Here is a 24,524-nt window from a genome sequence, read left to right on the forward strand (position 1 = left end):
GGTGTGCCCAAGCTTTGCACGACACAGTGCAAACTTGCCTGTTTTTTCTTTTCTTTCTTTTTTTAATTTTTTAGGAGAAACCGACGAAGAAACGCGCTCTCACCACGGATGCTGGTTCAGTGACGGTGTTTGGAGGTGGCGAATGTAAGCTGTGTGAAGAGAACTTAACGAGCGCACCGACGGTATATGGCATGGGACTAACAGCTGCACTGACTTTACCGCTTTTGTCGCTCCGCTAACGCCTTTAGTTCAAATTATGCTTAGTGCTCACGCTGATTGAATCCGTCCTGAAGCATCTCCCCGACACATGTCTAATGACGTAAAGGTAAGAAAACGAAATGTGGAAAAGATCGGAAATTAGTACACCGAAATCACAGAGCGAAGGGCTGTCAGTCGCCGAGTGCATGTTAAACAGGTGTCATCACCCCGCGCCACAGGAAACGCAGAGTTCCCCAAAGTGTCTAGTATCTGCGCTTTTCTAGCGAGCGTTCGTCAACCTGCAAGGGAAGGTATGATTGATGAGCTAGAGCATGCACGTCAGGAGCAGTGCCTCCAAAAAGAACCTAAGTTGTTTTCGCAAGTTCTATTAGTCGCCATTATATGCGAGAGACAATTTTTTTTTATTTCACTCTCTGCGCGTGTTGTCTGTAGGCAAATATCATTCAAGCGGCGCAGTGGAGGTACGAAAGAGTCTCGTCAATTGTGCATTGGTGTGCGTTAGCACTGGCCAATTTTTTATTAGTGGGGACGTAACCGATCCGCGTTCGTGCGCTTACGAAACAATCCGCGTTGTACTATATTGCCGCAAGAAGAAAAAAAAAGGGGGGTGAGCGGTTGATGCAATGGCATGGAGGGGGTTGGGGGGGGGAGGGCGCACTCAGTTCTTGCCCAGCTAGTTCTCGCTATCATAAAAAAATGTCACAGTTTCGCCCTAAGGGCGAAGCAATGAATGCGATAGCAACACAGCAACGTCATACGAAGTAAGGTGAGCGGCTTTGGCAGCAATATGAATTGTAGTAAACATGAGCTGATTAAGTAAGCAAGTGTGCTGCGGCGTAAGTAGACCGAAATGAAGAGAGACTCGATGACCACGAGAAGGCGCGTGTGAAACGGTGCTGTTGATGAGAAGCGCTTCCCGTGGGCAGCGCGTGCGAAGGGACACATCTGTAGTGCTGCACTGCCGATCCGGGCAGCATTGCATGTGTAGCGTGCATTGGAAAATGTGGCCCGACTATTACTAACTGAATGAACAAGCGTGGTGTGAGCGCGCACAAGCAAACATGAATAGATCACACTGAATGACTGCAGACAACGACTGTAAAAACGCTGGCAGTGAGCGCATACGCCGCCGCGGGCGAAGGTATACGTGCGGTCTATCGGTTCAACGGAAACTGACCGGCGAATGCACGGCGCATAAAGGTCAGAGCCGTGTGGAGATAAGAGACGGTGCGGGCGAGCGAGCGACGAGCGTGGTTGTTGGCAGAGTAGAAGTGCGCCCCCCCCCCCCCCCCCGCGCTCCCTTCGGCGCTGGCTTCCCGCTTCCTTGCTTGCGCGTGGGTGATTGAGTGCGTTCGCTCTCCGTGATAGCGCGCGTCCCCGCACGCTTCCGCTCGGGCATACGGCGCGTGGCGAAGATTTTATCTATAGGGAACCTCACGGCGCCGGCGACGGCAGAAATCCGGTTGAAGTGTCCATATAATTGCTATCGCAATAAAAAGGAAAGCAAATAGTAACTATTAAAGTAAAGGAAACCATAACATTCAAGGAGGCACGCAGGCGGGTATTGCACCTGCCAAAAACCAGCTTTGCCGAAGTGGCGCGTCAGGGGGCAGTGCCACAACGGCCCCCGGCGGCTGTCTGGCACACGCGCAGTGGGCCGGCGGTGACGCCATCCGCCCGCACCGCGGCTGCTGCTAGTGCTGCTCCGCCATCTCAGAACAAGGGGCCATCGACCTCCGGGCCGGTGGCCTCCAAGGTCTCGTCCCTCGAGACGAGGCCTTCACGTCAAACTAACCGTTCGCAAGAGCGCGTGTCCAGCGCCTCGCAAGAGGACATGGACACAACACCAAGCGTGAGGGCGCAGTCAGCGCCTAAGGAGCGGCGCGATTCCATCGACCACTCCAAAAAAAGTTGTCGCAGTTTCACCTGAAAGGCGAAGCATCAATTGCGATAGCAAATTTGTAGAGAGCTATACGGAGTAAGGATAGTAGCTTTATCAGCTGTATAAACTTGGACATGCAGCAGCACCGGCAACACGCAGAACTGTTGTCGACGCCGTCGGCGTTTTGCGCGCGTTCGCACAAAATGCATGCGGCGTTGGTGACTGTTGCCGGAGCCTCTGGTATAAATAGGCACTTGGTGCCGCAGCTAAAAATCGCCTCCCTTCCCTCCCCCCCCCCTCCCCCCCTTCCCTCACGGCCTTTCGTGGGTCGTAAGAAGGCGCGTTTGCTCTACATATATGGTGATTGTAAAGGAGGAAAGGGACGCCTACTTCTGCAGCCCTTAAGGGAGCACGGCGCAGCCAGCTCCACCGCTGCTGAGATGGCGGGCCTCCACCTGGCCGCAGACCTGCTGGCAGCCGAGCCCCCTGGGGTACCGGTCGCAGTGGCCAGCGACTCGCGAGCTGCTCTCCAGGCTGTGTGCCTCCCGGAGAGGGCTGGCTTCAGTGCAGCCCTCCTGGTGACGAAGCTTCACGCCCTCCGTGCCAGTGGTACTGATGTCTCTTTGCACTGGGTACCTGCTCACGTGGGGATCCCGGGCAATGAAGAGGCAGATGCCTTGGCCAAGGAGGCACACGGCACGGACACGGCACCCAGCCAGGCGGTCGTGTCATCGGACTACTCCAGGAGCACCTTGCAACGACTGCTGCTGAGCTGCCACCCCGACGCACGCGTGGCAAGGCGGAGCCCTCCGACACGGCTGCCTGACAGGGGACTGACCAGAAGGGAGAGATCCCTCCTACTACGCCTTCGGATTGGCTGCTGCTGGACAGCCGCCCGAAGCTTCCGCCTGGGAAGAGCAGACTCCCCAGCCTGCTCTCAGTGCGGGGCAGACGAAACACTGGAGCACCTCCTATGTTCCTGCCCCGCACTCGACCAACACCGCAACACCATGGTGGCTCAACTCCGCCGCATGGGCCTACCTTCTGGTACCAGCACGGACCTGCTGCATCCAGCCCGCAATCCCAGCCAAGTGTTCAAGGTGGTCCTCGGCTACCTTGCGGACACTATGCTGGCTGACCGGCTGTAGGGACACCCTGCCCGAGACGAGGACGACTGCCCTCTCCCTTTCACCCTTCTCCCACTATTTCCTTCTTTCTCCCCCCCATTCCCCTCCCCTCAGATGCTGAGCCGTGCTCCCTATAAGGGCTGCAGAAATATGCATCTTTTCCCACCCCGAACCTCTACTACTACTACGGCGCAGAACGCACATTTGTTCTCCGCCGTGCGTTCACTCCCCGTGAAAGCGCGCGTCCCTCGCGCCCTTTCACTCGCATATACAGCGTTCGGCGCGCGGCGACGATTTCATCTCCATTGATGTCATACGGAACCTCACGGTGACGGCGACGGCGACGCCGACGGCAGAAATCTGCTTTGGAGTGTCCATATTATTGCTATCGCAATAATACAACTAACGGTGGTGCGTACGCGAAGTACCACACCTGAATGCATCTAAGGAATCTGTCACATTTGTGACAGTGGCACTTGCCCATTTTGAAGGATTGACTAAGAAGAGTCTTATAACTTTCTTTAACTCTTTTTCTCCGTCATCCACGGCCTTTCTCTTAGTGTTGTGGTGTTGTGTTATCGACTTTTGACACTGTTTCGCATTTCCATTATCTTCTCTTTTTGTGATTTCCTGTCCCTATGATTTTAGAATAACCCGCCCAATAGGTAGCGAAAATTGCCACATTTCACATTTCATAGAAGAATTGAATTCTGGGACTTACGTGCCGAAACCACGATTTGATTTTGAGGTACGCCCTAATGGAGGAATCCGGATTAATTTTGACCACCGGGGGATTTTTAACGTGCCCCCAATGCACAGGACACAGACGTTTTGGCATTTCGCCCCCATCGAAATGCGGTGGCCGCGGGATGGATTCGATCCCGCGACCTCGTGCTTAGCAGCGCAACAGAAAATCCGCTAAACCACCTTTTCCCATTCCCCCGGTGTAGGGTAACCAACCGGACGTTATTCTGGTTAACCTCCCTGCCTTCTGCCTTTCTCTGGCTTGCTTGCTTCCTTCCTTCCTTCCTTCCTTCCTTCCTTCCTTCCTTCCTTCCTTCCTTCCTTCCTTCCTTCCCTCCTTCCTTCCTTCCTTCCTTCCTTTCTTCCTTCCTTCCTTCCTTCCTAAGCTACCGCGGGGGGTTCATAGAAGAGATAAAGAGAGACATTGTAGAGGAGACATTTAAGTCCGTGAAAGGGGACAAGTCCAGTGAAAACGCCCGACTAGATCCTATGCCTCCAAATTTTTCATACTTTTCACACCGCCCAATTATTTGTCGCCCTAGAATGCGTTTCACTATCCTTGAAACTCAACCTGATACTTTCATGGGCCATCCGTGAACTGCTATGGATGAATGACCTTTCCGACACTAGGGTTCAGAAATGGGGACGTAACAAAATACACAAGTGGCATTTATTCACTCTGTAGAAAGCTTACATGCTTTATATGATACAGATAGAGGGGCCGTATGTTCTAATCTTCCACTTTTGCTCACTAACTGTTTGTATTGGACCCGCTGTGGTCATAGGTGGTGGGCGGGGATGGACATCCATCTATCTTGTACCGCAATGTTGTCGCAAGAGTTTAGGCATTCTATCCAACAGCGCACTGCCTGACAGCTGCGCCTTGTTCTAAATGAAAGCTGAGCGGTGAGGATAAAACATATGCTTGTTTGCCTAATTGATTGTTTCATTGATTACTTCATTGATTGATCATCACGTGCTGCTGAGGCTTTAGCTGGCTAGATACGATACGTATCCAGGTGATTTAATTATAGTTATATGCTCACATTTGGTCGCTAACTAACCGTAAGTAATCTCGCCTGAAGAAAATTTATGAGTAAGGAAGGCACATCGTAAGCAGACATCAAGGCATATAATAAGTTGACACGCTATGCAGGATGTTTCACTTAACTTGGGCCAAACTTTAAAAATATGCAAATGCTAGGTAGCTGGACAGAACCAAGGTAATGTTGTTTGTCGTCGATGTTTTGCATTCCGCCTAATTAGACACTTAGTCTTAATTAATCAACTTCTCAATATTATGAAAACATGAAAAGTGTGAACGAGAAAATTGTAGCGCAGCATGAAAAACTCCCTGATGCAGCTTTCTGTTGCTCAATACGTGCTACGTAAGAGTGTTTTTTTCGAGCGTCGCCTCCCTGAGAGGGGGCAACGGGGCTTCTCAAGACCTTCATTAAAGTTCTTTATCTGTATGTCTGTCCGAGCGTGAAAGATGCCCACGAATACATGCAAAATTGCCGCGCGACTGGCCGCTCGAGGCACTTTGCCAGCATTTGCGGGCATCTTCACGCTCGGAAAAAACACTTTTATGTAGCACGTATTGAGCAACTTAAAGCTGTATCAGGGAGTTTTTCATGCTGCTCTACAATTTTCTCGTCGACACTTCTCACGATTTTATAAATAATGAGAAGTTGAATAATAATTAGGACTAAGTATCGAATTAGGCGGAATGCAAAAAATAATCAGAGTATCTCCAAGCGACAGCAAACAACATTACCTTGGCTCTGTCCAGTTACGTAGCATTTCATTATTTTTATAGTTTGGCCCAAGTTAACTTAAACACCCGGTATTTTAATCTAGAACACGTATGGTCTGGTTGTTTACACGCTAGAAAATATTACGCCGCCAGTTCGAAAGCTTTTCCCTTGTTCGTCATAATAAGGGGTTCGCGCGGCGCCAGACGAGGCAACCTTAACGCGTCGCATTAACTTGGTCATGACTAGGCGCGCCACCATCGAAGCACGGAGAGTTTGCAGCATACTTAGCTGCTCTTTCGCATACAAAATGTATGCAGCACAAACAACGCGTACCTTTTTTTTTAAGTGAAAACCCACCGCGTTGAATATTTTACGCGTTCCATAACCTCGTCGTGCGTGGTTTTGTTCCGTTTGATAACTATTCGGCGCGTTTTTGTCGCACCACTAAAAGCCCGCAAATGAGCACAATGCCTCTCTATAATCACATCGTCAGGCGTCGACGCCCCTGAATAGCTCCGCCAGCCTTGGGTATTCCAGAACAGAACAGTTCCTCCTTTTGCCTTTAAACTTTCCATCAACGAAATGGCGGACTAATACCGGAGGGTGTTCCTGGCGTCGTTACTGTATGATTTTTTTTCTCGTTTGCTTTAGACAACGCATTATCGGCTTTTCCAACTTCCGAGGATTTCGCTGTAATCGTGATTCATTTCTGGGAATATTTTATGAAGCACATCCCTCCTGACGTTTTCTTTTACATAACGCTCATTCACTGTGAGATCAACAAAGCACAAGAAAAAAAAAATTGAAAGAAAGAAAACAAAAAGAAGTTACTGTTAGACCAAAGCTGTTGCTTCCTTTGGTTGATTTATGTGGTTAATTTTACGAATTTTTTAACTTAGTCTTGTTATCATTCCACCCTGTCTTGGCCTTTAGGCCAGGAGTGCAAATAAATAAATAAATAAAAATAAATAAAAATTATGCTCTAATCTGAAAGCCGCCTTTCGCGCTATTGCATTGAAGTACGATGTGGCATCGCATTATGTACTGCACTGCTCAACATCCTTTAGCCCGTTACGTTAGCACTGGATAGAGCACGAGTAAAAGTACTCTTCATGTAAGTTTGACTCAGTCTGACTCGCATTTCGAAAGTGACAACTTTGTTGTTTCTTTTTAATCGCCAAAGTGGTTCTCGGCTCTTTTTGTGGCACCTTTAATACATATAGTCTCGCCGCTCGTATGCGTGCTCCTTACTGAAACAAACAAAAGATAGCTCTCTTGGTGCGCTACCTCTACCGGCTCCTAATCCGTGAATAGCAATTAATCACTGTGGTTGCAGTGCTTACTGTAGGCAGTGCTCAAAGTCTGTTGCCATAAGTCAGCACATTTGGTTTACAAGGTATCCTAACAGAACCGCCCCCGCGCGTGAAAAATCAATGCGACAGCACATGGGGGCTGGTTTCAGTGTAGGTGAACTCGGAGGTGAGTTAGCTGATACCGAGGAAGTGCTTAACGCAAGACTAAAGTGATAATTGAGTCCAGTTGTATAATCGGTAATTACAATTCTATAATACAAAGAAAGCCTCATTTACCGTGAGAGCAGGCTGGGTATAAGAGAAAAGGCGCAATAAGGAAACACGAGGAGCGACGTACGCCGTGTTGAAGTTCCCGCAATTGACCGCCTTGACGTCAGTGTTTTTGGCGGTGTCTGAGCAGGCCCAGTTAGTTATATTTTTCATCGGTATGGATGGACTATACTTGTGTACAAAAAGAAAAAAAAAGAAAAAAAAAAGGAACCCTAGAACTGAACACACAAACTTCGATAACTTTTACAGAGGCAGAATGAACCCAAGTACGCCAATATCGTTTGAAACATGGGACGTCACAATAGCCGTTTCTGATACCGAAACTGAAAGAAGAGAAAGGTGCCGCCATTACCGCTCTCCGGAAGTGACGCATTACAGCAAGATCATGCGGCTCCACGGCATGGCGTCCGAGCGCTTCCGAGATAAGGCGGCAACCGCGGCTGCACACGGTGATCTCGGAGACTTTGTGCTGGGACTTACAGCATAGCGACAACCACTAGGCGCAAGCGTCGTATGCTTACAGGCTCACAAAAACGAGAGAGAGAGAGAGAGAGAGAGAAAGAAAGAAAAACTATACAACCACCAGAGCTTCGGCTATGCCGAGATTGCTTTGGGAGTATACAGGATGTCCCAACTGTCATTCACCAAGATTTAAAGTATGCAAATGCCACGTAGCTGGTCAGAACCAAGGTAACGTCGTTGGCCGTCGCTTGGAGATACTCAGATAATTTTTTTGCATACCGCCTAATTACATAATTAGTCCTAATAATAATTAGCTTCTCAAATAATCTAATTAGATGAACGGTGTCAATGAGAAAATTGTATAGCAACATGAAAAACTCCTGATGCAGCTTTCTGTTGCTCAATGCGTGCTGCATAAAAGTCTCTTTCCGAACGTGAAAGAAGACCGCGAATACACGGAAAATTGCCGCGCGACTGGCCGCTCGAGACACTTTGCGTGTATTCGCGAGCTTATTTCACGCTCGGAAACAACACTTTATGTAGCACGTCTTGAGCAACAGAAAGCTGTATCAGGAGATTCTCATGTTACTATACGATTTTCACATTGACACTTCTCATGTAATTATAATATTTGAGAAGTAAATTGATTAATTAAGACTATATATAATTAGGCGGAATGCAAAATATAATCTGAGCATGTCCAAGCGACGGCAAACGACATTACCTTGGTTGTGTCAAGTTACGTCGCAGTTGCATATTTTTAAATCTTGGTGCATGATAGTGGGGACACCCTGGGGACTACTCATTGATAACAAACTTATCCAGAGTGAAATTTCGTTGCGGTGTGCTTTTAACCAATTCGAGTGGCTGGTTCGCTACCCTACCGTCGGGTGAGTGAAACAAGCGTCGAAAAGAGGGCGAAAATAGAGAGTATTTGGCGAAATAGTTGTCGTCTATTATGCACATAACCAATTTAGTCAGTATCCGCTGATGAATAGAGATAGTTTTATTGACTATGGTAAAGGTGTGTGACGCCGTATTTCTCTGCTCTGTGGTGTTGTGCTACCTGCGAGAACGTTCCTTTCAAGCCCCAGTAATTTTTGGTATCCATGCAGTTCTACACATTAATAATAGGGCCGTTGGTCTGCTTTCAATATTATACGAAATATTGACTGATACCGTATTCATAATACGGAATAAGTAAAAACAGCGCAAGAAAGACACGGACAGGTCAGGGCAATTTATTGCTTTACTGAGGTACTGTCGAACACTTTAACGGCAACACTTCAGTGATCCTAGAGGACAGAATAACTGCAGAAAGAGATCAATGTATATCACCCATTTGTTCAATCATCTGATTGGGCAGTCGCCTTAACTTAACCATTCCGTCTACTTATGGCTTTTTTTTTGAGAGATAGATAAATCAGTAGGTTAAGTATAGCTATCACCAGTCGTCGAGGCACTGACTAGCTAGAGCACGTCAATCGCACGGGAATATCTAATCTCCCAAACACGGCTCATACCCACTACGGGGCATTGGCCCAGAAGCAGGCGGTTTCCACTATGTTTATTAAAAGTTAAACAAAAACTAAATTTGCATAGCAACAACTATCTTCGCAAACATCTACGGGAGAAGAAGATGAAGTAGAACAAAAACAAGAAGAAGAAGAAACATTTATTTGTGACCATGATTGGTCCGCATCGCTACATCTACGGAGATTCTACGTGCACAACGATTCCGCTAAATAAAAACAGTAAAAATACCAGACAAGAAGATTATCAGGGCTGCAGTGCCATGGATTGACTACTCCAACTCGGCCGAAACAAAACCATGTTATTCTTTCTTTCTCTATAATCAGGAGTTGTGACTACGCTGGTTCTGTTGCTCTCAGACCTTATTCCGGGCGCCATGTTTCTCAACTACTCCTCACTCCTATACTCTAATGAAATTAATCTGCAAACGCAGCACCTGTTGTTTGTGTCTGGCGACGTTTCTGCGTCAGTCGTTCCTTTTTAGTCTTCATTCCCGCCTTCCACACCAAGGAGCAGAACCGCGGCTCGGCTTATTATGTCGTCCCTAGCGGGTGCAAATAGAGGACGTTCTGCATCCCGGGGAAACCTAATTTGCATACGCCATCTAGGTGGGTAGCGGAGCGCGAATGCGAGGCAAACCAGCGCGGAGGGAAGAACTACGTGTAAAGCAACCCTAAAAAAAAGCGACTATTTGCCCAGCTCCGACAGCACCGCAAAGTGCGCTCTCGCCAGCGCAGTAATCAAGCCCTTCTTTGTGTGCGGGCGACCAAGGCCGGCTAGCAGACGACCGGAAATGACGACACGAAAGAGGGAAGCAGACGAGGAGGTTAAGTTTTTCCCGTCGTCTGCTCGTATATATATATATAAATAGACATGGCGACGAATCGGTTTCGCGAGCTTAGCGCAGTGCTGCTCGCGGTCGTATTAAGGTTGATCCTGTGCGGAAGTTCGAAGTCGGCTTCATCGAACTCCGAGGCAATTCCCCCTTTTTTACGTTCCGCTGCTGGAACTTGACACGAAGCGCGTTCATATACTTTCCCCTGTTAATGTTCTTGCGGTGTTTCTATTCATATATATCGTTTGGAAACGTTCGGCACATGGATTTGTTGCACGCGTCATCCGTCTGTCGGTTACAATCGAGTAACCGTTTTCGCCGTAGCATCAGTTCACAAACCGGCTAGAGTGGAGATGACCTTCCGATAACCGCGCCGGCTGAAGAAGCGTTCGTAACAGCGCTTTAACTATAACTAGCGCGCACGTAGGTCTAAAATTATGTTATCACCGCCAGGTACGTCGTATTGAATGCTTAGACTTGATCTGTGTTAGTCAATTATCATTCGACAACACCAAAAAAATTCACTCTTGTCGTGAAAGGAAGCTAGATAAGCCAGAAAGCGGTCAAGAACGATGTATGGGTGGCGATGTCATTCTGAAGTTGACAGCATTTGGAAGCCGTTCCGTCATAGCTTTTCGCAGCGTCTGCGTTGGCCTAGCTAACGGTTTATCTCTCAAAATGGGCCTTCGTTGTATTCTACGAAAGCCAAACATTGAACTCTGTAAGCTTGAATGACTATTACCGAATCACAACGGCCAAAATAGGAATGAAAAATTGCCTAATATTCGTGAACTCGCATTGACACAACGGCGCCGCAGTTTCGCGCGAAATGAAAGAAAATTAAACTTTGACGTTAAATTTCTCTTCCAATAATCAACCTACAGCAGAGAAATTGCTGAAAGTGGAGTTTCGAAAGAATACATTATCAGCGTATATAAAGTGATTTTGTGCCTTTCTGTGTAGTGTCGCTCGGCACAAATATCTGACGCAACAGGGACGTGGAAGGATACAGACGCAAGTAAAGAGTAAAAGCAGTACAATTGCCGTGCACTGAGTCATTACTGCCGGGATCGTTGCCGCTTCCGATACTGCTCGAGGCACGGCAAGTGTTACTGTGTGCGACAGTATGATGGATATTCGCGGATGGTTCTTCGCTCCTTCTTGCGAAACTGCCACAATTTGTCTTCCTCTCCTGCTCCGCAGTGCATGGCCTGCTCCCGACAGGTGCTGCTATCTGCAGTGTTCGCATTCTGGCGTTGCTGGAATGACACTTTTGTTACTGTTTTCTATAACTGCGGAATGTTGGAAACTAGAGGGCTAGATATACGTATCAGGCACAAAAAAAGAAAAAATGAAGGTGATAATAAGAATAACAAGCGACGACTAAACTAAAAAAAATTAAAAAATTAAAAGAAGACTGTACACCGAGAAGGAAGACTCCGAAAAAATGGAGAGAAAGTTAATAATGCTTAGAATCCAGAGAAATAGGCACCCGATCCCAGCTTTATATAGTGACACATTCTTCTCTATGATAGTGCACCTGTCCTTTTTTTTTTTATACGATGCCCGCTGTTTCCTAGAGATGATGGTAATTACTATCCGGACATTTCCAAGGTGTTCGGTGACGTCGAGACCGCGGACGCATGGTGCTTATCACAGAAGCCTCTACATAACTACTATAGAGTACCAGTAATTACAATATTAATTACTACAATAATTACTACGGCGCTTTGATCGTACAGCTAGCATGGGAATGAGGGTTAATACACAGATTTGTTTGACGATCGTGGTCGTGGATGAGGCGTTCTTGTGGCTATGTTAATTACATTTATCTGCCTTCATTGGCCTAGCTTCGAAAGCAATTTACACTCTTTAACGCGATAGCGTTGAAGGCCCCGTGTCGCAGAAAATCCGGCGTCGTTGACGGCGTTGACGTCCGCGGTTGAGAAAGCCATGCCGAACCACTCCGACCACGCAGGCCCTCCGCGTGGCGCAGAGGCGTTAGTGAACTAATCGAATTTCTCAAAGTAATATCGGTCAGCAAAATTGTGAACTACAACTTAACCACAACGTACAGAAATGATATCGTCGGATTGTGTACGTGTCGTAATTTGATCATACGACTAAACATAATTCCGTTACGGGGGAACTCAAACACAAACCCCTTTTGCAGCAATTCTACCATTCATACAGCGACGCGCCCGCGTAGGTTACTAGCAAAAACACCACATAGATGGCGCTCGCCTCCTCGGCAGCGTAAAACGGCAGCGGCGCGAAGAGGCGAAGGTGCAGAAAAACCGCTGCAACTTGCCGGAAAGCTTTTCAGTGATCTTTAAGTGCTATCACGTTCCACTCTTAAAGGCGAAGCGTAAGCGTCCTCCAATTTTTTTCAAAAGTGAGAACGCGATAATCTCGGCAAACACGCATAACGGTGATAATTGCGGTTACGCTTGTTCATGTGTACGCGGCGTAATGGTTTCAATGTCAGGCTTCGGTGCTAGAGGTCCTGTGTTGGAATCCTGCCGCCCGATAATTTTATGACTATTCATTTATGTATTTATGTATTTATGCACTTATAATGCTGCACTTAATTGAAGATGATCAGTTTACGTAGTGACGAAGCCGTATAAGCCAGAAGGACGACGCTTAGGCAAATCCATGCACTAACCGTCCTGCTTGCTCCTCCCGCAGACACGACCGCCACCAGTCCCCTCTATAGTAGTTGTATAAAACTCTTATGGCGCCTATACAATCGCTGACTCTAAAATAAGCGCGCGCTCGCAATGCACGATTAATCTGCGCTGCCGACGGGAGTGACGTAAGTAGCGGGGGTGGGCAAACACCAGTGGTAAAGGCGGCAAGTACAACACGACGTGATGCGCGACGGACTATCTTACGTCGCACAGGTTGCCATGTTCCCTTGGAAATTAATTCGCTGCTGCGATGCCCGTTTCAGGTGGCCAGCTTAAAATAGCCTTAACTTACTGGCTATCTGTAAGAGCGGGCTTACGCTACTTAGTTTGATAGGAATTGTCACTGGTGAGCACTCGCCATGTGCTCTGCTTTCAACGGCACGACAGTAATGCAACTACAAGCTAGTGCCTGCTAGGGCGAGATATGGCTTCACACAACGTTGCGGGTTCCAGAAGACATGATCCGCTCGCGACCATTCGCCATCTGCGTTGCGCGTAGCATTCTATGGCTCGTCCCGGCAAGACACGGAAGCCCGGTGCAGTGAGTGAATGACTGCGGCGTTCTCAATAGAACGGCGAATAAATGTTCCGCTAAATATGTCGATAAATAGGGGGGCTCTGAAAAACACTGACGGTCTTTCATTCTCTTTCACCTGGCGTATTATTGAGGATGGATGGATGGATCCATGGATGCTATGAGGCTCCCGTTTAAAACGGGGTGGGTAGGTGGCACCACCAAGCTCTTCTGCTACGCCTGCAGCGCCCCTGGTGGCGCCCCTTACCGGGGAAACGTTCTGGCACGCCGTCAGTCCGGCGTGAAGCCTTCCTATTGCTTTTAGTGCATCGGCTTCCAGCACATCTACATAATTCTTTCATTGGAATACTTCCTTTGGGACTGACTGATGCGTACACTGGCTGGGTCATTTATTGATTTTAGAAACTTTTTTGCAATAGACGTTCCGCAGTTTGTCTACCAAGATGCACACGCTCAAAATCACTCCACAGTTCTGGTTAGGCCTGTGTTTGAGCAGTAGCCATGGGTACACATATTTTTGGGCATCTGACGAAATAACTACGAGGCCACATAGCATCCAATCTATAAAACTGTGGTCACTCTGAGCTCTTTGCTTGCTTTTAAAAGCCATTACATGCCCCAACAGTTTACCGATAGATTTGTAGTTCATGTGGGGCAAAACATACATTGATGCTTCAGTTAAAAAGTTTTTCGTATATCTTTTTATTTTTCGCCATGCCATAAAGTATTTCATACATGTAGTGAATGAGCATGGTTTGCTTACTGGCTAACTTCAGCTTGCAATGGAAGCATTTTTGTTAACGCCACAAATGGATGGCTAATTAGCGAATAATATTCAATGAATGTAATAATGATGTCCCAAGTCTTTATGTATGCCACCGCCAAGGCTGCGTTACAGGGCAAATGATTTGTTTATTAATTCTGTGATTGGTAATCATAGGCAAAAATTTTTGGCTGACACATCCGATATAAAAAATTGGAGGACGCTTAAGCTTCGCCTTTAAGAGTGGAACGCGATAGCGTTATCGGGCTGCGTTCGCATCTCATTTTTCGTTTGAGTAGGCTTCACTACAACACACAACGTGGGAAAGTCAGCTTACAAAGATCAAGCTTACACGGATCCCCCTGAAATCGACTTCACTTTTAAACACAAATGCATTGCTGGGGAGACATTTTTACTCGAGTAATTTAAGCCGTCTTATATCAAAATGCGTAAGCGCTAGGACCTTTTCTTATCATTTTAATAATTGTTTTCTGTTGCCCCGAGGCGCGCACGTGCCCAAAATTTAGAGAGGCTCTGTTTTCAACATTCCCCTCAATGTTGCCTAGAACCAAAGTACAGCCAAACACCATCGGAATTGGAGGACGATCAAGTCTCGCCTTTAAGAGTGGAACGCGATAACATTCAAAGATCCCTGGCTGCTTATCAGGCTGTTTCCTCGTATCTTCAAATTACAATCTGACGCTATCACACCTATAGGTTGTGGTTAAGTCATACTTTACTATTTTTCTGAGCGAAGTTACTTTGAGAAATTTAATTCTTGTTCACTAACGCCTTGCGCCATGCGGAGGGTCCGTGTGGTCGGGGTGCTTCGGGATGAGGTGGTTTCGCATGATTATTTCCGCCAGACGCTGATGCTTAACGCCGATGCCGGATTTTCTCCGACACGGGGCCCTAAAAGCATCGCGTTAATACTCGACGCTTTTTTAACCAGAACATTTGGGCTTCCCATCGTATTCTACTCCCGCAAGCACTTGCAATAAACAAAACTTGCGGCAAGCGGATGAGTGCCACCTTTTGTTTTATTGATTGACACTCAAAAGCAGATTTCTGCCGTCGGCGTCGCCGTCGCCGTCGCCGTGAGGTTCCGTATGACGTCAATGGAGATGAAATCGTCGCCGCGCGCCGAACGCTGTATGTGCGAGTGAAAGGGCGCGAGGGACGCGCGCTTTCACGGGGAGTGAACGCACGGCGGAGAACAAACGCGCGTTCTGCTGTGTGCTCCCTTAAGGGCTGCAGAAGTAGGCGTCTCTTTCCTCCTCTACAATCACCATATATGTAGAGCAAACGTGCTTTCTTCCGACGCACGAAAGGCCGTGGGGGGGAGGGGGAGGGAAGAGAAGCAGTGACGTTCAGCTGCGGCACCAAGTGCCTATTTATATCAGAGGCTCCGGCAACAGTCACCAACGCCGCACGCATTTTGTGCGAACGCGGGCAAAACGCCGACGGCGTCGACAACAGTTCTGCGTGTTGCCGGTGCTGCTGCATGTCCAAGTTTATACAGCTGATAAAGTTGCTATCATTACTCCGTGTAGCTCTCTTCAAGTTTGCTATCGCAATTGATGCTTCACCTTTCAGGTGAAACTGCTACAACTTTTATTGCGATAGCAATTATATGGACACTCAAAAGCAGATTTCTGCCGTCGGCGTCGCCGTCGCCGTCGCCGTCGCCGTGAGGTTCCGTATGACGTCAATGGAGATGAAATCGTGGCCGCGCGCCGCCGAACGCTGTATGTGCGAGTGAAAGGGCGCGAGGGACGCGCTCTTTCACGGGGAGTGAACGCACGGCGGAGAACAAACGCGCGTTCTGCGCCGTGCTTCCTTAAGGGCTGCAGAAGTAGGCGTCTCTTTCCTCCTTTACAATCACCATATATGTAGAGCAAACGCGCCTTCTTCAGACGCGCGAGAGGCCGTGGGGGAGGGGGAAGGAAGGGACGCGACGTTTAGCTGCGGCACCAAGTGCCTATTTATATGAGAGGCTCCAGCAACAGTCACCAACGCCGCACGCATTTTGAGCTAACGCGGGCAAAACGCCGATGGCGTCGACAACAGTTCTGCGTGTTGTTGCTACCAAAGCCGCTCACCTTACTTCGTATGACATTGCTGTGTTGCTATCGCATTCATTGCTTCGCCCTTAGGGCGAAACTGTGACATTTTTTTTTTAACAAAGACGTAGTTCTTGTTATCGAAATTTCGATGTATATATATATATATATATATATATACATGTGTGCGTCACAAAATGCAACGAGAAAGACGTCATCTAGCTACAACCTTTCGTTAGAAAATTGCAGCGTCTCCGCTATTCTGGAGGCAGACTCGGTACATGATTACTATTTATACGGTCTAAGTACCCCATTTCAAAATACATACTAATTGTAGTCGACAAGCATTTTTCACAGGTATCAATCGGGAATCAGAAATCATTTATTTCCCTCGGCTTCTATAAGTTCATATGCTCGTCGGAACCGACACGCTCGGACTGAAACTGAAACAACGCGGCGTTCGCGCGAAATCAGACCGCAGACTAACATTCCGAGACAAGCACGCAGCCGTTCGCGAAAGCAGTAGAAGACCGGAAAGGGAAACAAATTCTATGTTAGAGAGGTGGTTTAGCTGCAGAAATTTACAAAAAAGGAAAAAAAAAACAAGAGAAAAGAAAAACACGCCGAGGATCTCGCAACTACCACCGAGACGCAAGCCACACCCTTTTATCTATTCCGTTTTGCCCTTCGCCTATCTCCTCCTCGGTATGCAACCGCATCGTTTCGTCCATGTACTTCGGAACTTGCGACACGTTCTTCACCACTCCAAAAAGTTTCTTGAACTTTTTTCCCCCCGCAAATACGGCTGATTGTGTCGGCGCAGGCGGTCCTGCTCCTTTCAGTGCGACCAGCTTCTGAGATGCATGGAGCGAATTCTCGGTACACATTGTCGAGCTGCCTGGCGCTTCTTTGCGTTGTATTGATGGAGCTCGCTAGAATAGAAAAATACAGAAACCGTGACTCTCGTGAAACGCTGTCTGTTCAATCTGTTCAGTCTGTAGCGACTCGGTAGCTCCACGAAAACGTTTAATAGGAAGCTTTAGCTCGGGGTCAATTCCGATTTCTTGCGTTTACAAACGTGTAAAATACAGCCCTTCTGCCATTGTACAGCTGATGGAGAGATCTTAATAACATTTCCTGCATTTAAGACAGCAAGTTAATACATAAGAAGTGTATCAAGCATAATTCTAATTTAGGGCTGCGATTGGTTACAACAGTTGCTAAAAATCAACAAGTTTAGAAAGAAATTACATTGTGGAGTTTTACGTGTCGAAAACACGACCTGATTATGAGGAACGTCGTAGTCGAGGACTGCGGAATAATTTGGACCACCTGGGGTTCTTTAACGTGCACCTAAATCTAAGTACACGGGTGTTTTCGCATTTCCTCCCATCGAAATGTGGCCGCCGTGGCCGGGATTCGATCCCGCGACCTTGTGCTTTGCAGCCCAACACCATAGCCACTAAGTAACCATGGCGGGTAAGAAAAGAGAAAGCGCAAAAAAAAAGAAAAAGCACGAAGGTTATAAAACCGTAACCCTCCACCAAAAAGAAGCGTTCGAGTTTTGAGAACTGCATATGTTAGAGAATGCACTGCAGACAAATTTCGTTTTGGACTTTACAGCTTACATGGAATTGTAATTATGGTTATGATATTGGAAATATACAAATTAATTGTATATTTAGGAGCTGTGTATAACGGAACATTTTTGTCCGCTTTCCTGATAGATGCAATATACAGAATTTTGTTACCTTTATTTATTACCGTGTTAAAAGATTGAAAACTTTGTGCTTTCAGCCAATTGCAATTTTCAACAATTTTTGATTTCAAGATTGAAGCACTGTATTGAAAATATGCTTGCTACAATTACAATAGGTCAACAATTTCTTTATTACAACAAGCTTTATAGAATTCGGTGAATGAATACTGCGGAAAATTATTCGTCGGTACCCATGTAATTAGATAGGGGGGCTAGCTTCCTGCTAGACGAATAAAAATATAATGCTCTGTGTAACGGCTGGCATTCAACGTCGTGAACTGCTAATTATGTGCCACGAGTCGGTGAACATATGCATATATAAAACTGCTAGAAAGAGCGGCAGAAGGGCAGTGGACACTCATAGCGTCGCACGATCTTCGTAATTACAGCGTGCATGGCACCGTGGGCCAGCTGGTGCGGAAAATTTAGCGTAGATGATCGCTTTGAGCACACCCGCAATCGGTTGGGAATTCAAGACTATGCTAATTGCATCGCTAATACCCTTAGCTTATTGGTCGTCTTCTTTCAGTGGGTGCATATTAAACGAACCGGTCGCGCGAAATCGAAAGAGGAAGGCAATTCATTGCGTGACTCAGAAATGAACGTTTCAATGGCTGGTTAACGCATTAATATGTAATAACACGGATATATTCCAAGGAAGGAAAAATAAATGAAATGTGCGAAACTTCAAACAAAAAAGAAAGAAAGGGAAAAAAAAACAACCGAAATAAAACGAAGAGGGGAAAACCTGCAAGGATATATTTCTGCGAAAAGCGGCACTACGCATTCCGCTGACTCCAATAAAGAAAAAAAAAAAAAAAAAAAAACACCCGAAACTCTGTATTATGCAGAAGCTCTGAGTTCCAATGGCGCGTTCTTTAATAACCCGATCGACATAGCTGCTATATTCGTAACGATAGATTCCATTCGGCCTTATTATTTTCGTATCACCTGCGCCGAGTAGCCGACCCGGAAGTAATAACCGCATGCTGACATCAGATTAAGTGAAAGGGCGAAAGAATGAAAAATGGGATGAATCGTTACAACATGCGACTTGCGGCCTCTATTGTTCTCCACATACATGATCCGTCGTAACTTGATGGCATCGCTGACTCTTTAAATAGAGCTTGCCAGTAGCACACCGCGAGAATCTCGGCATGAATAGACATTTTGTTTTCTTTCTTTTCTTTTTTTTTGACTCCGCCTGTCGCACATAATCTTCCAACTTTTCGCTTTTAGCCCTGAGGCTGTGGAATTGCGCTGCAAAAAAAAAAGAACAGACAAAAAGCCACTCATGTAGCCTGCAATGGGCGCACGTGAAAGAAACCACGCAATGCCAATTTTATTCCGGAGCCCATCAATACGACGTGCCTCGTACGGAAATTGTATTTTTGGCACGTAAGACCCCCGAAACTATTAACTTTTTGCTGGGACGTTTTTAAAACCACGCACTTTCACACGTGCCAAAGAATAAATTAGTTCCGTTGCCGTCGAAGGCAGCCAACCGGGCCTTCTGCTTGATCTAGCACATTCTCTTTTACTTGCGGCTTCGCGAAGCTATACTTTGAATATCATATCTTTCAAGGTCGTGCACGTGTCCGGCTATTCTATCTTTAGAATTTAGGGCACTGGCAGGTGCACTGGTTGGCCCAGAAAGTTTCCCAACATGCGGGCATTTCTTGTCGTGATTTCATTGGATCATTATACTACCATTTTTCCTAACCTAACGTCAGCTGCATCTTCAGTGAACGGGAAAGGTTGAGTAGACGTAGTTTGAATTATTTAGTACCGATTACGTTACATGGAAACGTGGAAAAATCCCGCCCTGCAGACGTGAAACTCAAGCATAGCAGAAGAAAAAAAACGAAAACAAGAAGAGGGCGCTGGGGGGAGCAGGGAGAGTTGAAGCGCACCGTGTAAAAGATGAACGCAAGTGGTTATTGAAAGGTATTTTGTGGTTGCCCACTTTCGGTGGATATTTAACAGTTTAACTGATAGCTCAACAATATTGATGACTCAATAAATTTATCTGCAAAAGCTAGACAAATACGAGTATAGGCCTGTGCCTTTCAATTTACCTTTATTTATGTACCTGCTCAACAGTGGTATTCACTACAATGTCGAGCGTGATCAGCAGCAGATGTATGGGTCACAAAACCTGAAGGCTTCGTCGTTATCTTCTTACCCCACATAGGGGTCATATTCTCGCCAATGCGAATTTTTTTCCCTTTTTTTAAGCAAGCTCTTATTTCTTAACTCCAGAAAGGTACATCTCAAGAACACACATTGACGTTGCCAAAGCAAGTGCCAGAGACCAGTATTGGACCAGACATTTACCTTTCATCACCTGGTCAACAATAATTTTACCTGCTGTATCTCGCTTAGTTTTTTTGAGAAGCGGCTTAATATTTCAATCGGTATGTATTTGAGCAAAGTAAAGAAGAACTAATGCAATCATACCATTCTAAGTCAAGTCTTTCTTATATTGCCTGTTCACTTTTGTCAGTAAGGGTTGCCTTTAGTAGTTTTTTATTGTCACGTGTCTAATATTTCGACTTGTAATGTTTTTATAGAAAGGTTACACACAGCGTAATTTTGTGTTTAACACTTTGTTCCTACTCCGTATTTCTGGATTGGTTGCAAATTTCCTTTCATGTCTTTAATGTATTCAATGTTCCTTTCTCGAAAGCCAAGTTTTTTGGCTGGAAACTAAACGATAGAGGTATTAAAATGTGTGGAAATTGTTGGCTGTGGTTGCACTAAGTGAGTTTAAAAAAACATTTTTCAGTACATCGTTCAGTCGGAGGCTTTAAACTTATTTTTTCACAAACACTTTTGCAGAATTCCTGGTGGCTGTGCTCGTTCAAGACGTTGCCAAGCTTCGGACGTTTGGAATACTGTCTGCATGGCAGAATGAACGGCTGCGGTAAGTCGAAGCATTCATAATACGTTCAACTACAGCGTTTCCCTTTCCTGATATTCGCACAGAATTAAACGTACTTGAAGAAATGAAATCACAATCAATTGTGGTTCACAGTCAAAACTAAGCGTGCATGTTTCCCTGGCCAGGGAATACCTAGCGCGTTTTTTTTTTTTGGCTACACAGGCCGGTATAGCAATATGCGGCATTAACTAGGAGTGTGTGTATTAGAAAATTATTTAATTAAAATGAACGTATTTTACTTTTATTTTAGGGCATAATTACCCTATGTATTTACCCTGTTAGGGTAATAATCCATATGTATTATTAGGGTATTACATAGGGGGGATATGAGCAACAGTGGAACAAAGTGAGAGCAGGAGCCTACGTTTCGACAAGTCCACTTCTCGAAACGTTGGCTTCTGCTCCCTTCTTGTTTCCGTGTTGCTCATCGTCTTGAACTCTTCCATCTCCCGCATTCCCCGTGTTTTGAATACGGGGGGGATATGCAACATGACTGCTTCTCATCTCGTTCTTCATCATCATAAATTTAAAACGTAAACACACGTGAGCCTCTTCTTGTTCAGCTATCCTGGAGCTACATCGTGAGCGGCTTGAGAAATTATGGATGGATGGATGGAAAAATTTTATTTTGGCCCATTGGGTCGCACTAGTTTCCTAGCCCAAAGAAATCATGCGTTTTTTTGTTTGTTTATGTAGCTGAAAGCGCCACGGGAATTTCTGAACAGTGTGGGGTGGATACAGAAAACACACGCAAAAAGAGGACGCAAAGATTATCGTAGGAAGACTGTTCAGAAAGTTTAATCTGTATGCGGATTGATTATAGAATCACTGTAGGAATTGGCAGCGTGTTTCATCCACTAAAGATATCAGAGGCGATAGAATAAACGTATTGGCTTGCACAACGCCTTCAAGTGGACAGTTTATGGTGTTCTTGCGCGCGGGTTGGTAGCATAGTATATCATAGCTAAAGAAAAACACTCTTTCTCTCGGTAATTTGCCGGTAAACTTTTCGAAAAAGCAGCGGCTCGACTATGTCTGTGTGCAGCGGAATGTTCAACGTTGCATTCCTGGACGATGCTTTGAGCTGAAGTTTGTAGTTCGCTGCATCAAAGCATGTTTTTTAACTCTTAACTTATTCGTTATGACTTACCAGAAGTGGGAAGTGTTTTGGCAGGCTCCGGGCAACTAATAATGAGGTCGAACTTTATTTTTTTATTTTTTTTTATTTTGTTACCCTGCCCGCCTATTTTATGGTTTCAGTAATGTCGAAAGCTGTCTGACGTGTCGCACAATATCTAAAAACAAGACAGTTTCCATCATGCAGGAATTTTGATAATGAACACTTAGTATCTAAAGTCGCATTTGATGAAACCCCTTGAGTACGTGAATGAATATGCCTCCTAAATTTCTCCATGCTTAGGATTACCACGAATAAGGGGCTTAGCTGAGAACGTGCGTTTTAAAAGAACATAAGAGCTCTTTAAGCACTGCCGTAAACAGGAATACGTTGTTGTTTCGGCTACATAGTATTCATGCCGGCTTACGCTCAGATTTGTGCGGTAATCACTACTTAGCGCTAGGAAAAATAATCCTGACATGATTTTATAATTAACTAATTTAGCGCAGCCATTCCGATTTCAACATTAAAGTGCACTTTTTAGTTATCAAGCGAATTGCATCCGCGGTGAATGAGTGTGTAAACTTGGGTTCATATGCAGTGCTACTTTGTGTAATATTTTTCAGAGCCATTTGCTTTCTCTCCGACGAATAAAACGGACGTGAGCCCGTTTCATAAAAGATAATGTGGACGAGTACTTCAATGCATTTCTGGACTTTTCTTGAGCAAAGATGTTTTCAGAACAGTCCGGCTACGATCCTGATGCTAGTCACACGTGCTAAAACTAAATTATTAAGGCGTTTTTTGGCAAATTTAGTCGATTCAGTGAATATCGGTGATATCTAATATCAGACGCTGCAAGTAACGTGTCGCGAAAATAGCCTTACCCTAATGCAAAAAGGACTTACTAAAAAGTATTCACTGAATCATTAGGTGCATGCAGTGTTTTGTTTTTCCTTATTGAGCGGTTTGCTGTCTATTCTCTTTTGCACAACAATTGTACTAACACAAATTCCCGAGCTTCACTGTTGACTAAGACATAGGTAAGTTTTGCAAGCCACAGCTTTTTTTTTTTTTTTTTTTTTTTTTGGGGGGGGGGGGGGTGATTTCATATTTACTTTACCTTTGAAACAAAGAACTAGGATATATGAGCTGCTGGCCTTGATGTCGCTCGTAAAATTAGAAGTACATATGCTTTTTATGGCTGCCCATATCAAGCCAACCTACCTGTTATGGATTTAGAGGCGCTTACGCCATATTTTGCAGATACGTAACATTGGTAGAATGCTTGCTGCCTGAATGACTTGTTCGATACTTGTTCTATACTTGCTCGATAGTCCACCGCTAAGCTTTTTAGGGGCGAAGCTCTTTAGGGTGTGGGCCTGTCCCTCCTCTGTAGTATGTAGTAGTAGTAGTAGTAGTAGTCGTCGTCGTCGTAGTAGGTAGCCACGTCTACTTTTATGAAAAAAAAAATTCCGAAAGTTGTGTCCGTAGCGCGGAATCGAACCAGAGACGCCTCGCTTCCGAACGCGTGGCGCTAACCACTACGCCACGAAGCGCACATGGACACACGCACCACGATGACAATAAATACCCAACATTAACGAAAGACTGCGCGTTTCTAACGCGTTTGTGCTAGCGCGTTATAGCCCGTGTAAGAAGCTGGTGTAAGACGCTGTGGCCTCTCCGCCTTACCCCCGTATTCATAAACGCTCCTCGACTTGAACTTGACTTGCCACCGCCTTGGGCAGCGCGTTCGAAACGCGTTGAAGGCGGTGGCAAGTCAAGTTCAAGTCGAGGAGCGTTTATGAATACAGGGGTTATACTCTCTCAGCAGTCATGTGATGGCGTCGGCAAACGCGGTGCACGTTCCGGCATGTGTAAACGGCTGCGTAAGACGCTGTGGCCTCTCCCCCTTACTAGAGAGTACTGCACCTTTCTAACGCGTTTGTGCTCCCTTCCACCAATGACACGCGCCATATGTGACGTCATTCCTATTTTATTGCGATAGCAATTATATGGACACTCAAAAGCAGATTTCTGCCGTCGGCGTCGCCGTCGCCGTCGCCGTGAGGTTCCGTATGACGTCAATGGAGATGAAATCGTGGCCGCGCGCCGCCGAACGCTGTATGTGCGAGTGAAAGGGCGCGAGGGACGCGCTCTTTCACGGGGAGTGAACGCACGGCGGAGAACAAACGCGCGTTCTGTGCCGTGCTTCCTTAAGGGCTGCAGAAGTAGGCGTCTCTTTCCTCCTTTACAATCACCATATATGTAGAGCAAACGCGCCTTCTTCCGATGCGCGAGAGGCCGTGGGGGAGGGGGGGAAGGGGGAGGGAAGGGAGGCGACGTTTAGCTGCGGCACCAAGTGCCTATTTATATCAGAGGCTCCGGCAACAGTCACCAACGCCGCACGCATTTTGAGCGAACGCGGGCAAAATGCTGACGGCGTCGACAACAGTTCGGCGCGTTGCCGGTGCTGCTGCATGTCCAAGTTTATACAGCTGATAA

The 24,524-nt window shown here is 46.2% G+C and overlaps 1 protein-coding gene across 1 annotated transcript in view; it reads left to right on the forward strand.

Annotated features, from left to right (window-relative positions):
- The window catches only part of LOC119465254 (uncharacterized), a 405,770-nt gene that overhangs the window by 66,392 nt on the left and 314,854 nt on the right, over positions 1-24,524 (forward strand). Inside the window, 1 exon segment of the mRNA XM_037726053.2 lies at positions 20,797-20,881. The gene's annotated coding sequence lies outside the window, so the exon portion shown is untranslated.

The sequence above is a fragment of the Dermacentor silvarum genome, chromosome 9 (genome assembly GCF_013339745.2).
Source record: "Dermacentor silvarum isolate Dsil-2018 chromosome 9, BIME_Dsil_1.4, whole genome shotgun sequence".
In the NCBI taxonomy this organism is placed as follows: Eukaryota; Metazoa; Arthropoda; class Arachnida; order Ixodida; family Ixodidae; genus Dermacentor; species Dermacentor silvarum.